Below are 16,510 nucleotides of genomic sequence, written 5' to 3'. Positions count from 1 at the left end.
TCTGTCTTGTCCATTTCGTTATCTGCATTGATGTGTCCAGCAGTCTGCGTGTCAGTCTTCAGCATTAAACTCAAGTTAGGCATTAACTCCAGCGTTTAAGACCATTTATTGTGACAACTGTGTTAGAACTAGGTGTTATAGCGATTTTACAGCAAAGGAGGATTATTATGTTATTTTACTTAGAAATCTAGTTCTGTTGTGGAGCTGCTGCAGCTCTGCAGCAGTGGAGAGACTATTCAGGCCTGATTCTCACCCCAAACAGAGCCAGAATCACTGATGAGGATTTTGAGGATAAAGTATTGTTGAAGTTTAATAAAGACTCTGAATGTGAATGTCTGTCTGTACACACACCGATCAGACATACCATTGTGACCACCTCCTTGTATCTATGCTCACTGTCCATTTTATCAGCTCCACTTACTATATAGGTGCACTTTGTAGTTCTACAATTACAGACTGTAGTCCATCTATTTCTCTGCATACTTTGTTACCCCCCTTTTACCCTGTTCTTCAGTGGTCAGGACTCCCATGGACCCTCACAGAGCAGGTACTATTTGGGTGGTGGATCATTCTCAGCACTACAGTAACACTGATGTGGTGGTGGTGTGTTAGTGTGGGTTGTGCTGAATGTGAAGGCCTGATTGGTGTGTCTTGCTGAAATGTTTAAATTGGAGCAGTTTTATTTTAACAGTTGACAACGCTTTGCACAAAATTCTTTTTGCTGATTTTTGCTAGGAAGAACCTGGAATGACTGACTTTGCCTTTAGTCTTAACTTTTGTTGGATATCACGCCTTTGGTTGTGTAACTTTGATTGTTGGTTACACTTTTTGGTGATCTTGTATATTTGCAGTTTTTCAGTTGTAGGTTTCTTTCTGGCACAGGATTAAATGTCTTGCTCACACTATCAGCTGGGCTGGTTTGGTGCGTCAGGTGGAGATTAATAAACGTTCTGATAATTGCGCTTTTCAAAGTAGCTAAAAAGTAGTGTACTACTCTTCAAAAAGTAGCTAAAAGAGTAGCCACTACTTTTTCTGGAAAAGTAGCTAAAGTGTAGCTAGCTACAAATTTTTGGAAAGTAGCTACAAAGTAGCTAACTACTAATTTTTCAGTAGCTATCCCAACCCTGCCTCTGAGTTACAGTGAAGGGAAATGTTAATGCTGCAGCATACAAAGACATTCCAGAGAACTATGTGCTTCCAACTTCATTGCAGCAGTTTGGAGAAAGAGCTTTTTCTATACCAGCATGACAGTGCCCCTTAACACAAAGTGAAATCCCTACAGACTGAAGGCCTCATTTACCAACCATTTTTAAGAAAACAATTCTTCTTAAAATCAACTTACACAGTTTTTACAAAGAATAAGACATTTACCAGATGTTTTCTTATTTGGGATTTACAGCATCTACGCACACACAAGAGCACAAAGGTGTGAACAATTCTGCTCTTTAAGAACATGTCATGAATCTGACAGTTATTCTTCGAAACTTTCTTAAGACCAAATTTAAGAAAAACCTTATGAGGCCTAGAGTTTTCTAACGTTTGGTGCTCTAAACTCATCCAATACCTTTGGGATGAACTGGAATGCAATGTTCCCTGCACTCATGTTCCAAAATGCAGCAGAAAGAGAGCGCAGACTGCAAAATAGGACCAACTCTTTCTTAACGCCCATCGTTTTGGAGTGAAATGTTCAGCAAGCAGACTTAGTTGTGATGTTCAGGTAATCACATACTTTTGGACAAACACTGTATTGTAGACAAGCAAACTCCATAAGTGGGGCAGACAGCTGAAATACATCTAGGAAATACATCCTAGAAATATCAAGGAATGAGGCTAGGGCAGAACAACCTGCATTCATTCAATATAGATGGGGTGAAAAATCCCATTAAAAGATATTGAGGTGTATGTGTGTGTGGAGGTCATTGGTTAGTGCTGAATGAGCGTAATGCTTCTCCCACAGAAGCTACAGAAGGTGAGAGAGAAGAGAAAGACTCCACAGGGGACTCAACCATCTGCTGCAGGGCACATCAGCACTGTAGTCCATTCCAATCACAAATCAGCACACCAGCACACACACACACACACACACACACACACACACACACACACACACACACACACACCCTTTGTATCTGACCTTTACTTTGTCATAAGCTGTAAAGTTGGTATAAAACATGCCATCTTTTTGTGCTTTAAGATCAGTATCTTGACATCTTTCCTGAATAATCAGAATCAATGTCAATTTTTCTTTTGACCCAGAGAATATAGTGTTCATTATTTCCATAAGGATCTGAAATGTTGACTTGTCAGATCACAGCACACTTTGCCATGATACATCAGTCCACTTCAGATGAGCTTGAGCCCAGAGAAGCTGCAGGCGTTTCTGGATATTGTTGACATTTGGCTTCCACTGTGAAAAGTATTGCATTTGTGGAGGCAGACAACAAATTTATTCAAAGTCCAAGTATTTCAAAGTCCATGTGGTAATGTCCATCATAGAAATATGTTGTTTTTTAATGCAGTGCCATCTGAGGGATCAAAGGTCACAGGTGTTCAACTGTAGTTTATGGCCTTTTCATTTATGAATGGAGATTTCTGGATTCTGGGTTCCCTGAACTGATCTTGTAATTGTACTTTTTTATTCAAGCACTGGTCAAGGTAGATTCACAAATCACTGATTTCTGTTTTATTTGCATTTTACCTTCATTAATCAATAAGTGTTAATTGTTTGAACATTAATAGCCGTTTTGGAGACTCACATTTCAGTTTTTTTCTCTAATAACTACGTAACTTATATGCCTGCTTTATAAAGTTACCAAAATTTGAGGTGGACTAGCTAAATTGGCATTAATGTCCTTCTAAAAAAATAATAATAATAAAAAAAATTACCACTCACTTTTCTCTACATCTGCCAACTCCAATTTCCAGCAGGCTATTAATTGTGTGTAAATACATTTCTTGTTAATTCTGCCATCACTGACTTAATAAGTGGTCGTGTAAATGGTGGCATAATTCACAGTGACCAAATCACAGTTATGATGTTATTTGCAATAACTCATGACCTCAAATGTTCTACTTTTAAAATTAATAGTAATTACTAAAACAAAAACAATTTGTCAAAAGTGCTAGATGTTTCAGAACACTAAGCTAAAAATCAGCTATTTCCATAAAAACAGTAGTTCAAAAAGTCAATGGCTAAATCAAACTAGTTATGGTGAGGTTGCAAATCACTTGGAGAATTAGATGGAAAGCATACACACGTGTCTGAATATGCACACAGAGATACTCACTCACACACAAGTTAGATGCAAATAGAGTTAAGAAAAATGATCTACAAGCAGAGTCCTTTACATCACCTCCCTATCTTTTACACAAAATATATGCTGGCCTGATGCGATAACTCATTTGTCTTTCATCAGAAGCGAGACTCCACTGCTTCCACTGGTGTGAGGGGGGGTTGAGGGGGTGTGCTGTCTCTATGTGTCCTGTCTCTACATTCAGCTCAGTCTGAGAAACAGCTCTCTCTGCCACTGCTACCGCATCCAGACATTTTCCCGCTGTCAATCACATGTCGGGTGGAAAATGAATCTGGATGTAGCTTGTCCCTCGTTCATCAAAGTCTGACAGGCTACCTTTGCCTGGTTCCGCTTGGGTGGGACCGCAGTAGAAGGCAGCGATGCTGCCTGAGATGAAGAAATTATGGAGAAATGATGTAGGGCAGATCATGGCTGCAGTGTCGTTTGGTTGGGTGTTAAATGTCATCAGCAGCTGCATTTTACAGCCCATAGATTATCCTAGATAGTGACTCATCCACACACACAGGCTGCATCTTTGTATTGCAGACTTCTATCTGAGCATAGCATAGACTTTTAGATGTAGGTGAGGCATTGTTATAACCTTTGAAAGTTTAAGAACAACTATATTTGTAGATAGCTTAACCTCTCATAAGTCACTATTATTGTCAGCAACAAGAAAATAATGGTATTATTCAATTTTTTTTTTCCAACTTCCAACAAAGTCTATCAGGGCTCTCAAACTGCAGCCCATGGACATCTGATTATGTCTGCCATTTCCTCACCCAATGAGATAAACATATTTTACATTTTATATAGCTTATTAAAATCTAGGTTTTATTTTAAAATAGCATTTTAGTATTTAATAACAAAATATAGTGAAATGTTATAAAATCAAAAAACCTCAATTTAAAATCTTGCTTTGTCATTCTGGTCCCTGGCCCACCACAAACATTGCACAAGACAAAAGGTTTGGGCAATCCTGCTTTACATTAATACCACATTTGAGTCTGAATTGTAATTTAATGAAAAGTTATTGTTTTGTCTTGTTTTGCCAAAAGTTGTTCTGGCACTACATTATTGCTGTATTTTGTCATTTCTTGGGGAGATCCAAAGCTGCATTCATCCCTTACTCGTGTAACTGAATATATTTCTACATGTATTACATTCTACATATATTTCTACACATATTACATTCACTACATATATGTACATAAATGATAAGTTACTAGATAATAAGCCCTAAAATGAGCTGGATTTAAAGAGTTAAATGTCACCATCAAACGGCTGCTGATTACTAAGGGGACAATGAGGAAATACAGCATTGGATAGAGAAGTCTCAAGGTCATGTCTACTGCACATACTCATAAGCAAGTCATAAACTTAAAGCCCTTCTCCTCCAGGGTCTGTCCTCTTTACATGATAAGGGAAAAACTGAATTGGACACAGCTGCCTTGCTGCCTTATCAACAGATCCAGTCTCTCCCTCGCTAGGTTTTGTCCTGAATTACATTTTTTATCAGCACACTGATAGTCATCTCTTCTCAGTATTTAACTTGAGCCTTATGAAACCACAGATTGCTACACTGTTGAGGACAAAGATCTCTTCAGAAGCAAGCGCAACACACAAAAAGGGCTTCATTATACCCTGAGTTTGAATCAGCGGGTGTCTGTGATTTCCTTTGGCACATTTTAAATGGGTTTGTGTGCAGGCCTTTAAGGAGCACTGTTTCCTGCAGGTCCTCACCCAGGGCTGAATAACAGCGCTACGCTAATATCTTGTTAGAGGCGGGAAATACGGAACAAGGCTGGGGGGTGAAGGTAGGTGCACACTAGGTGAGACCTCTGTGTGTGTATGTGTATGTGAGGGGAGGGGGTGCCTGGGAGAGGGCTCGGTCTCTCGAGGGCCCCTTGTATCCCTGCCAGGTCATATAAATCAGCATGCAGCTTGCGGCCGCAATGAGCTAGAAAATAAAAAAAGCATAAAAGTGTCGGAGTGAAATAGAGGGAGGGAGAATTCTTTTATGATGAGACTAAATTCTCCTTACTCGGCAATAGATCCACTGCCTTGGTCTGATTGTTTACTCCAGACACCATTCATCATCTCGCTGCCACAAATGACTCAAATTACCACACCTGCTCCTCGTATAATACTCTTACTATGAGTACTTCACACTCAGGTAATTGTTTAGGCTGAAATTCCTAAAGGACAGCCTAATGTTACATGGCACACATGGGCAGAAAAAGAAGTGTAATAATATGTTGAGGCACCAGCATTGAATATGACTGATGCAAGATTCCTAATGGTTGTTGTCTTGAATGTATGGTTCTAGAAAAAATCTTTCATTGCTATAGAGTCTTTGATTGCTTTACATTACGTGGAGTTCCATTAAGTTTTAAAAAGGTTCTTTGCACTCACAAATACCACTTATAAGAACCATCCATTTAAAGGATATTTAGGGGACCAAATGTGGTTCATCCAGTGCATTACTTCAAATACCTCTTCTGTTCCTAAGACTGTATTGTTGAATTATTAAGAGAATTTATCTAATTAAAGTAATATTAAGGCCATATCTGGGGTTAAAAATGGTCTTTGTCTATGTTCACATTTTAATTGAATTGCTCTCTATGCATTATCTACAGATAATAGAGTTCACGTTATTAACAAGCTATATGGTAAACTATGAACTGTGTTGGTATTGGGGTTAGGATTTGCATCAGGGTTAGGGTTTGGATTAGGTTTTGGGCTATGGCTAGGGCTGTGCTAGGCATAATTTGTTTGCAAAAATGGAAAGAAATAGCATTAGGAGAGAAAAGGAAAAAACATGCTAAAATATGTCATTTGTGTGCTGCTGCGAGTCGGATTTCACAGGAGTTTTTTGGACACGTCATGTCTATGTATTAACGTTATGCTCACAGGCTTAAAAATGGTCAGGCTCAATGTTTGGATCTCAAATGTAACATCAACATTATACTGAAGATCTGATAAGAATAGTAGATCATTTACTTTCATCCTCTGAAGATATGTCCTTCACCAGTTTTTGACTGAGTTCTCCTTAAATACCCTTTTAATCTGCTCGCAATCATCAGATTCATTTGCTTGAGGGAGGGGTCTAGGCAACAACAGAATGTTCATCCATTTTCTGTGCAATTACAACAGAGAGGTCTCCAAATCCCCAAAACTTACTTAGTGTAGGTTTTAGGGTTAGATGGAGTGCTATGTTTATGGCAAGGTAAAATTAAAGTGAATTTAATAAATATTTAGTTAAATGCAAGCTAATGACCAGGTAAGCATTTACAAAGCATCTGCAGTGGGCGGTTTAAGTAAAGCATTACCCTAAATTGCCCATCCATAAAACAATTCCAACTTCTACTGTGTGGACAGTAAAAAAGTTGCTGGCCCAATCACTTGAGTGTTTCCTACATGGCAAAATTAGAAGAGTACTACAGGGCAAGAGGCCTGGCTGCTAGCCCTTACTTGGAGAGACTCTGTGCCTGTCACTCATACCAGATCGTACATCAAAGCCATTGCTTGTCCTCTAGCCTCGTTGAATTTTGACCTGGCCATGGCCTGAGTCGGCACCCAGCACCTTCCCAGCGACCTCCAGCAGATGCTAGCTTCCCTGGCTTTGGGGTGCTAAATCACCTCAGGGCACTTGGCAGCTACTCAGAGGAACCCACCCTGGCCGTGAATGAAGCATGAACCTGGCAATGATGCTGCTAAGCTCAGTGCTTCCATCCTAAACACGACTGAAGGTTTCTGCATTTCCGTTCAATACATGGGATTTTTACACGGCTATATCGAGAAGGACGACGCTGAGCTTGAATTTGGACTTGGGGTCAGTTTGAATTTGACACCCAGAGGCATTTGTGACAGTGTGAGCATGCACACATGTGTGAGTTTTACAGCCATACCAGCTAAGAGCGAGGTAGGCAGTTGATCACCTGTCTCAAAGAGCTCTAATATCATCTGACATTTTAGGCTACTCCTCACATTGGCAAGCTTCACCCCATGGGCATGCAAGACCATCAGTCATCTGCTAACAAGCACTAGGCCTCTAAGCTGGACAGCTGGCATGCAATCAGATTTGGGGACTCCATAAGAGTAAACAGGATCATAGCCCAGTAAATAATCACACCATGATGGGCCAGCCGAGTGCATGGGCGAGATGTTTATAGCAGGTGGACAAACACCTGTCATACTTATAGCTCTGATTTATTCTGGGAGAAACTTCTGCACATATGTCTCCTTTGACTGCCAAGTCAATTTCTTTCTCTCTCTCTCTGGTTTCTCTCCTAGTCGTTGTTAGGAGTTTATCAAGTATGGGATTGATGAGATGGCCTTCTAAGAAAATGATTCTCTTTTAGTTTAAATTTGAAACTGAAACCTTTTATTTTAACCATATTATACTTCAGCTGCATGCCTTCAGTGTAATATGTCACATGCAGGATGAAATTGGCATGAAGAATCTCGTCTCTATTTCAAAGTACAGCACTGTGCAAAAGTGAGAAGTCAGACTTCATTCAATTTCCAGTCAAAATGGTAAATTTTTATTGTTCCCTCAAAAACAAAAGAAAATTAAACAGAATTTTCCAAAATTTTATCTTTATTAGCTTTATGCAAGTTGGTTGCTGCTTCTTACAATCCCAGTAATATCAAACACATTCAGTCAAGTTTTGTTTGACTTACAAATGTTATTTTTTGTCTATTTCTTTTATCAGTAACAGTTTCTTGACAGCTACACATCCTATCAGACTCATATTGTTGAACTGCCTTCTGATAGTGGAAGGATGGACAGAAACACCTGTGTTTTTTCTCAGATTTGAAGCAAGAGTGGAGTTTGATTTTCTGCTCTCTCAAAAAGTTTAGTACTGGTTATCTGATGGTGACAATTTTGGTGTTCTTTGTCTTTCTCTTTGTTTGTAAAAATGAATCATTTTACTTCTAATCTCCTTAGAAATATCTCCTGAAAAATGAATAGCCTGTACATAGTTATGCCTGAAGTTACTTTTGACTGGAAATTACATAAATTAATAGTAGTATCTGACTTGTGCACACTTGCAAGATGATTTGGGCCTGCCAGACTTGGATGACTATTCCAAAAGCTGAGGCATTGGTCAGGTCTCTCAGTCAGCGTGACAAATGTGGTACTGCTAAGATCTGGCGGTCTGCTGCTTCCACTGGCAAATTAACAAGCGGCAATTAATAACTACCAGCGACCAGTGGGAGCAGTACTTTTAACAAATTGCTCATCCATTCCCTCAGCATCACTGCCCAGAGAGGAGACGAGTCCTTGATTTGAAACAAAGGAGCTGACCGTAGACAATGGCTTATGAAATGATTACTCGCCAAAGCTCTGTGAACATTAGGAGCTGTGGAAGTTAGATTTAACCTTACTGCCTTCATATACTTTGTTTTTTTCAGGCCTTGGTCCACACAACAGAAAACCTCATGAGATAGTAGTTCAACGATCACTGGGGTTAAAGGCCAGTTGATGCCAGTTTAAAATTTTACTGCCTTAAAATGAACAGGCAATATAATAGACAAGTCACACCAAGTCTAAAGTTAAAGGCTTCAAATCACAAGAACACCCCCCCACACACATACCTCCAGCATTTCTTCTTAATTGATAAAACACTCAGCAGGTAAAATATGAAGGTGGAGTTCAGTGGTCACTATGAATCATCACAGCTGTGGCCAGCATTCATGTGAAATGTAATGCATCAGCATCCCTGTCTGCATCGCTGTGGCCCTAATAAGATATTTTACATTAGTCTCCTGCATGAGTTGCGTCTACAGATGATGACCCCAATTAATATTTGCTTACATTTCTGCAGTGTCTGCGTCAGATTTAGTGGGGAAAAATGAAGACGTGCCTTAATGGTATGCTGATAGAAGGCCAGTTAGAAAAGTAACATATTTCCCTGAGGAATGCCTCAATATACCAACATAAATACACTCCTGATATCCCTGAGAGGGGCAGAGAGTGAGTCACAAAAAAATAAAAAGGCAGCTCAAAGAAATGAAAAAAGTAAAAAGTGAAGATGAAAATAATTAGAAAATGTGATGAGCAGAGGTATGTTATTTCTTACAAAGAACAATAGATCACAATTTTATCGACTGTGTCTTCTCTAAGAGTCATAGCCATGCTGCTTTATTCTAGTTGTTCAGTATCACAAGCGACTGCAGAAAATAAATACACAACAAAAAAACTATTCTAAGTGGCCATCTGCTCTAAACTTGCTGTTCTTAGCCTTTCTGTCACCCTTCTTTCTTTACCTGTAACTCTCTCTTCTTTCCTGACAGATCAAACTTATCCTTTTATAGTTTCCCGGGTTTTAATCAATGGTGTTTCAGAATCATTAATGGGATTTAGTGGTCGCAAGATTAATAGTTTAATGGCATTTATCTATGAAACCTTATATTTTAGGATAAAATTGTAATAAAAGAGTCAGAGAAAGAGCTGTCCAAAGCTGGGCACAGGACAGGGTGCGAATCCATTAACAAAATCATTTATTAGCATCATAAAACCGAGGGGCAATATTTAGCCAAACGGCTCTTGACAGCATAGTTCTCGCAGCATCAAGCAAAGTTTGCCGAGGGAGTACAGGAATAAGTGAGTAACACTGCCCCCTGCACACAGGCTCTACACAGATGACCACAATAAAACTAAACATAAAAACAACCTCTTTCAAGTCAAATTTTTAACATTTATTGTGATTCAGATGTTTTTTAAGACCTGCTGAATGGCAAACTGCATTGCAGTCTGAAATCTGAAAGCACCTAATCAGTGACTACCCATTTAGTATTCTGGCCTGAAGTTCAAATCAGATTACACATGATCAATATCAATGTAAAGATATTTCTAATGTACATATATACGGATTACAGAAAAAGAAAAGCCTGCTTAATCCGAAACCTGAACCAAATGAATCTTTAGAGAGAAAACAAAGCTTATATCAGATCAGCAGGTTGGGTCAAATTCCTCCAATACCTCTATAATGTGGGCACACAGCACTTGCTCTGCCATGATAGAGTAGTCCCTGCGGCACACACACCCTCCTTTTAATGTAATATCGCCTATGACTAATTATGGTAATTCATTACACCTCCAATTAGACTTTGGGATTTATGGCAAGCTGGACCCATAAAGAACGGGATTTATAGAGGCTTTGAATGTCACCCAGAGAACAGCGGGCTGGCTCCTCATCATTCAGCCCCCAAGCCTGGAGCTCCGTATATCATCAAAGAAAGACACAAAGACGCCCCATCCTGCTCCACACAATCCCAAACTTGTCCGTTCCTACCACGGACACAGTATAGACCTACCCATCAGGTCATATGTATGTATATCTGACTAGTGAAACCATAGATATTATGGAATCACTGCTCAAAAGTTGGTAATCATTTTCAATGAATTAAAACCAATTTTGTTGCAGATACACATACAAGATTTGTTCATTCGTGAGTACTTTAGTGCTTCACTGGTTTGTAGGACAGTGATAAGCATGGCCAGAATGTCCAGAATGATGGATGGAGCTGTAGAGGATTCTAATGGATAAAGATTTAACTGCTAAGAACTAATAAATTACACACACACACAATCTTTGATCATTTCTTCACTACCTAACCTTTAGTTAAAGTACAATGAAATATCTTATGAATACCAATTATGAAAGAAGTAGTTCTCTCAAGTCTGTGTGCCACAATTGGTGGCAGCCCTTAATTTAATTTGTGTAGTTAACAGCTCTGAGACTTTTCCTGTATTGCTTAATTAGACTGGAGAATACATGGCAAGTGATCATAGACCATTCCTTCATTAAAAAAAAAAAAAAAAAAAAGTAAAAAAAGATCTCTCCAGATTCTTCCAATTCTCATGTCCACCCTTGTGGAGACTCCTCTATGGGGTTAAGGTCAGGGGACTAGGATGCCTGTGACAAGACTTTAATTCTGTGGTCAGTGAACCATTTTTGTGTTGATTTTGAGGTGTGCTCTGAATCATTATCCCGCTGGAAGATCCAACCATAACCAGTTTCAACTGTTTTCAGCAGTTTTCTTGCTGCCACTTCTTGATTAGAATTAGAATTTACAACCATTTGTCACTGTGTTTGCACACTGTGAAATTAGACCTCTGTTTTTAACCCCAACCGTGCAGTGAAACACCCACATACATGCACACTAGTGAACACACACTAGGGGGCAGTGAGCACACTTGCCTGGAGCAGCGTGCAGCCCTATCCACGGCGCCCGGGGCGCAATAGGGGTTAGGTGCCCTGCTCAAGGGCACTTCAGTCATGGACTGTCAGCCAAGGGGATCAAATCGGCAACCTTCTGGTCACAGGGCTGGTTCCCTAACCTCCAGCCCACGACTTCCTCCAACCTCCAGCCCCCAACTGCCCTGATTGGTGCATTTACCAGGGATGCCAACATTTTTTTTTGAGTGCACCATGTATGTATGCATATTATTTAACATATTTTTTATTATTCAAGTCTTACTATATTTACATCTTTGTTCAAACTTGTATTTGACTATTGAACGAATTAATAAAAGCTATTAAAATAATTAAATAATAACTCTATCTAAATAATATCTTTTTTGCAATGCTATGTGTACAGATGTACCTGATACACCTCTATCAGTGTGATGCATATGTGAGGTCTATGAAGGCTTAGGTTGTGACATATCCAATAAAGGCTCAACCAAGGCAGCAAGCAGGTTTGTAAATGCTGCTGGATTCATTGGGCAGGGCTCAAATGAGCAGGCCTTTGCTGCCCCTGACAGAGGCCAGCTCTGTGCAGCAGAGCCCCTGGGAAGCTGATTTGTTTCCCCACCTTTGCTGGTGCTGACAGGAGCTGGGGACTGTGTTAGGAGTTCGCTCCAGCTCTAGCATTTCAATCAGGCACACAGCAGGGCAGCCCATCTGCTGCCTCAAACCCTCCCAGGTCCTATAAAACAAGACCAGTGCAGTCAGAGAGAGAGAGAGAGAGACAGAGAGCGAAAGAGAGAGAGAGAGAGAAAGAAAGAGATGGATGATACAACTGTACTATGCCAAGTAATAATAATAGTAATGCTTTTCTAAAACTCTTCTTAAAAACACCCCGACTGTATAACGTGAATGATTTACATCATGTTTGTTATATAACGTTGCTTTGTAATGCCAAGGTTATACAACAATAAGTCAAAAGGTAATTTTAATGTTTTAATACCAAAACCAAGCAATAACAGTACTAGCATTCCGATACCAAGTAATACCAATGCTGGCTTTCCCATAGAAAGTAATAGCAACACTAGCATTATAATGCCAGATTAAACCATTACTAGCATTACTATGACAAGCAGCATTCCAACATAAAGTAATACTAATGCTTGCATCCCCATGCGTGGTAATAACAACAATAATGGCAATGACATCTCAATACCAAGTAATACCAATGGCAGAATTTAGTTACCAAATGTGGTGCAGAGTGAATCCAAATGTTTAAGTTTACTTTTCTATAAATTTTTAAACATGGTAGTGTGTTTATTTGAGCTATTTGCCCCTTTGTGGATAAGTTAGGGAATGCTAGACTGCAACATAAAATAAACATAAGTGTTTAAAACCTCAGTATCATGTGATTATTAAATTATTTTTGAAAATAAATGTCCTCTTCTTTAACACTGAAGTTTTGTCCATGATAAAGTCAAGCTGTCTCAAACATTACCAAATAGTTACCAAATAGTGGCAACATCTCAACTAAACACTGTTCCAGAAAAAAAAGAGGTCACAGAAAAGTTACAAGAGAAAACACTTGGACCTTAATTCTTCAAAAAAATAGAACCTTTATTGTAGTCATCCGCCCATCTTTAAGGCTGAGCTTTCTCGTCAATTCAAAGAAGACAGCGACAGCAGACACAGGATCAGCAATTGTTGTAACCTTGACTAATGCATGATGCTCATAATAAAACTTTTACTTATACTTGGAAAAGGAATCTGCTTTCCTGCCTTTCTGATACTACTACTCAACATTCTATAGAGCTACTCAATATTCTACAGAATTTCTCTATATGATGTTCCATATAATAGCACTATTCTCTCCTTTGTTTTAGTCCTTTATGTCAAAATGCAGAGCCAGTTGGGGAGGACAGATGATTCCCCCCTCATCTCCCGCCTCTTTCTGTCTCCAGGAACTGGAGAGAAATATATAACGCATACTAATGAACCCCCACCTCCCACCACAGGTGTCTTACAGCCTCTCTGCTACTCTCTCTTGCTCTCTGTGACATTCAGAAGTAAGCTGCTGAAAGGTACAGACCGTTTTTCTTAGTGGTCATGGGGCATTTCTCTAAACCAAGTTTTACTGTGTTCTCCAAAAAACATTTCAACAGCTGTTTATAGAATTCAGTCTGGCACATAAAATGCAAATTAAATATTTCTTACATTTTTCCTAACATCTGTTAACATCAAGTTTGCATGAGATCTACATTCTGCATTTTGCTTGATACTGTACATTTACAACATACAGCGCCACAAAATAAGAAAAGAAATAATAAATACAAAGATATATCTTTATATCTACAAAAACGTATATAAGGTGTTTTGTTTTGGAGGTTGTGATGATCCAGCATGAAGAATTCAGAGCTGTGCAGGAAAGAACATAACCTAGTATTGGCTGGAAAATCAACAACAACCAGGTGAACCAAGGAAAATTCCAGATAGCAGAACAACTGTTACTGTAATTAATAACAACCACTGGTGCAGAGACAGCAGAGACTCTGTTGTGTTGACAGAAGTATAGACTACATTGCAAATTTAAATCCTAACAGTAAAGCCAGATTAGGGTCAGCAGAGACAAATAATCTTTAATGTAATAGAAACGTTAAGTTTTGAAGATCAAAACTCCAAATCAGACCATGCGATACCTGATTAATACAACACAATGCATGCATTAAAGGGCTTCAGGCATGTGTCCATGCCACGACATTGGATCACTCATTATTAATGATACTGTGTTAAAATGACTGAAGCAAAACATGTTCAGAACTAAACATCTTGTCTGGGATGAAACTGCCTTCTGACTTTATAGCTTGCACAAAAACACTGCCAAGAGAACCAAGAAGGCCATTAAGGAAAAAGTGAAATGTTTTGTACTTAGTCAATGTCCTGATTTAAATTGTGCACACATTTCGCTAACATCAGAAACAGAACGTGGCAGCAGCACAGATTTGGCAAACTGTTACAAAGCAACATGGTGTAATGAAGGTGCTGTGAGTTATTCACAGGCTTTATGCAGTTAGTGCGTGGAAGTGATGAATTGCCAAAATACATTTATCCTCATTTTCATGAATCTGTCCAGTTAAAAAAAATGATCTCACTGACTTAATTCTTATTAACGGTTGAAGTGCCTTTAGTTTGGCAAATACATCGTTGTTTGAGGTCCTGACAGGTGTGTTGTGTGTTTTAGGGTCTTTAACTCAGAGTAGAGCCCTCAGCTTTCAGAACTGCTCTAAAGCACTTAAAATGTGCCACTGGAATGCAGCCAGGTTCCAACGTATAGACTAAACACCCATTCTTCCATTACAGCTACTCTTCCAAACACACAGGCCAGATAAGCATTAGATGTGTAGTCATTATTATCTTAATGTAACCCAACTATGGTCAATCCTGAAAGCATAAGCAGCAATGGAATGTGTGAATGACCAACGTTACCAGAGCCTACACTAATAGGTTCCTTCTTGGTCACAGCCCTGCAGAATTTAGCATTCCTCCTCATCAAAGACACACGATTTAACTCATCAACTAATCAAAAAAATCTTCATAAGGTGAATTCAAAGTGCTAGAAAAACAAACACTAACATCTGCGGTACACGAGCCTGGAAAGACCCTGTTTGAAACCCTAATGCTTGTAGCACACTGGCACTGCCAATTTGTCGGTTGGAAAAGTTGTTTTTCTCTGGAGCTACAAGGCTAATAAGACGGCAGCTAACTAAACTAGCTAACGTAGCTATTAGTTCCTAAACTAAAAAAAGTATAAAGCCGTTAGTTCTCTAGACACACAGCTACTTATCGGTTTGTATAGGTAATGGGGCCAAAACCCCAGGTAGCTAAGTCTGGAGTACTACAGCCAAAAACTTGAATAAGTGACGGTAGTGTACAGTCAGCGACGGTAACCAGCGTTCAAATACTTGTTGGGAAGCAGGTAAATTGTCCATGTAGCGTCAGTAAAAGGTTAAAAATCAAACTTCTCGCTGCTTGACCACATTTTTACATTTGATTTTTGTCAAACGAATGCGTTTTACTAGCCGGCTGACCCGTTTAACACTATGGTCAGCTTGCTAGCTAGCTAGCTAACTTGATAGCTATTTCACCATTTGGGGTTTTATTTTACGCTTTTCTACCGTAATTCGCGAGCGAAAAGAATTTTAAAAAGAGCTCGTGTCTAACGTATATTAATTAATTTCACTAAACGTAATATGACACAGCACCAGACACTGATAATTTATCAGTCACTTACTTTCTTCAGCTCACTCTACTGCCACGGCCTCCTCAAACGAGCGGTAAGCCGCTGTTGAGACGTGACGTTACGTGCATGTTCCCTTTCAGATCCGCCGTGCCAGCCGGGCAGCACTGGGTTTTCTGAACCCGTCCAACAAATTACAACATTGCCAATATATTTGACCCAATTTTAGTAACATAGTTATAGTTTTAGTTGTGGTAATAACCCAGGATTTTTTAGAGTATAGGACTGAAAATGCTACATATAATTTGAAACCCAGAATTGGCCTTTATTTTTCATATCATATTGAAGATGTTTACAGACACAGAGTAAGACTGGTCCTGAATGAGAACTCTTTCTGTTTCTCTGATCTAATCTATTGAGTTGCCAGATTATTAGCTTAGGTCTACAGACTGTTGCTCATCTCAGCCCTCTATCCTATCCACCTAAAAAAAAGGGACTACCATAGGGCCCACTACTGACCAGTTCTTATTGGAGTGGTACTGCCCACTTTATTACACCTTCTACCTTGTTGGTGTACCTGACAGGTGTACAGTTAGACTAAAGCTTGTTCATGCACAATTTATTTTAGTTATCCTCTTGGCTTTCGTCGGTGGTCAGGTCCTGACCCCAGGATTGCTGTTAACCATATTTTTGTTTCTCCAACAGGGATACTAAAGTGTTTAAAAACACCAGCAAAGCTGACATATTTGTGCTATGTTAGTGTCGCGGCTGTGCAGAAAATG

The 16,510-nt window shown here is 39.3% G+C and overlaps 1 long non-coding RNA gene across 1 annotated transcript in view; it reads right to left on the bottom strand.

Annotated features, from left to right (window-relative positions):
* Positions 1 to 15,869, bottom strand: part of LOC108441520 — a 29,567-nt gene extending 13,698 nt beyond the window's left edge. Inside the window, exons 1-2 of the long non-coding RNA XR_001858947.1 lie at positions 15,783 to 15,869; positions 12,123 to 12,236 (exon numbers count right to left, since the gene is read on the bottom strand). This is a non-coding gene — a long non-coding RNA (uncharacterized LOC108441520). The remainder of the gene's footprint in view (positions 1 to 12,122; positions 12,237 to 15,782) is intronic.
* Positions 15,870 to 16,510: the final 641 nt, after the last annotated feature.

Source organism: Pygocentrus nattereri, chromosome 3 (genome assembly GCF_015220715.1).
Source record: "Pygocentrus nattereri isolate fPygNat1 chromosome 3, fPygNat1.pri, whole genome shotgun sequence".
NCBI classification, from domain to species: Eukaryota; Metazoa; Chordata; class Actinopteri; order Characiformes; family Serrasalmidae; genus Pygocentrus; species Pygocentrus nattereri.
The sequence above is the reverse complement of the archived record's forward strand: the minus strand, read 5'-3'. Positions and strand labels throughout refer to the sequence as shown.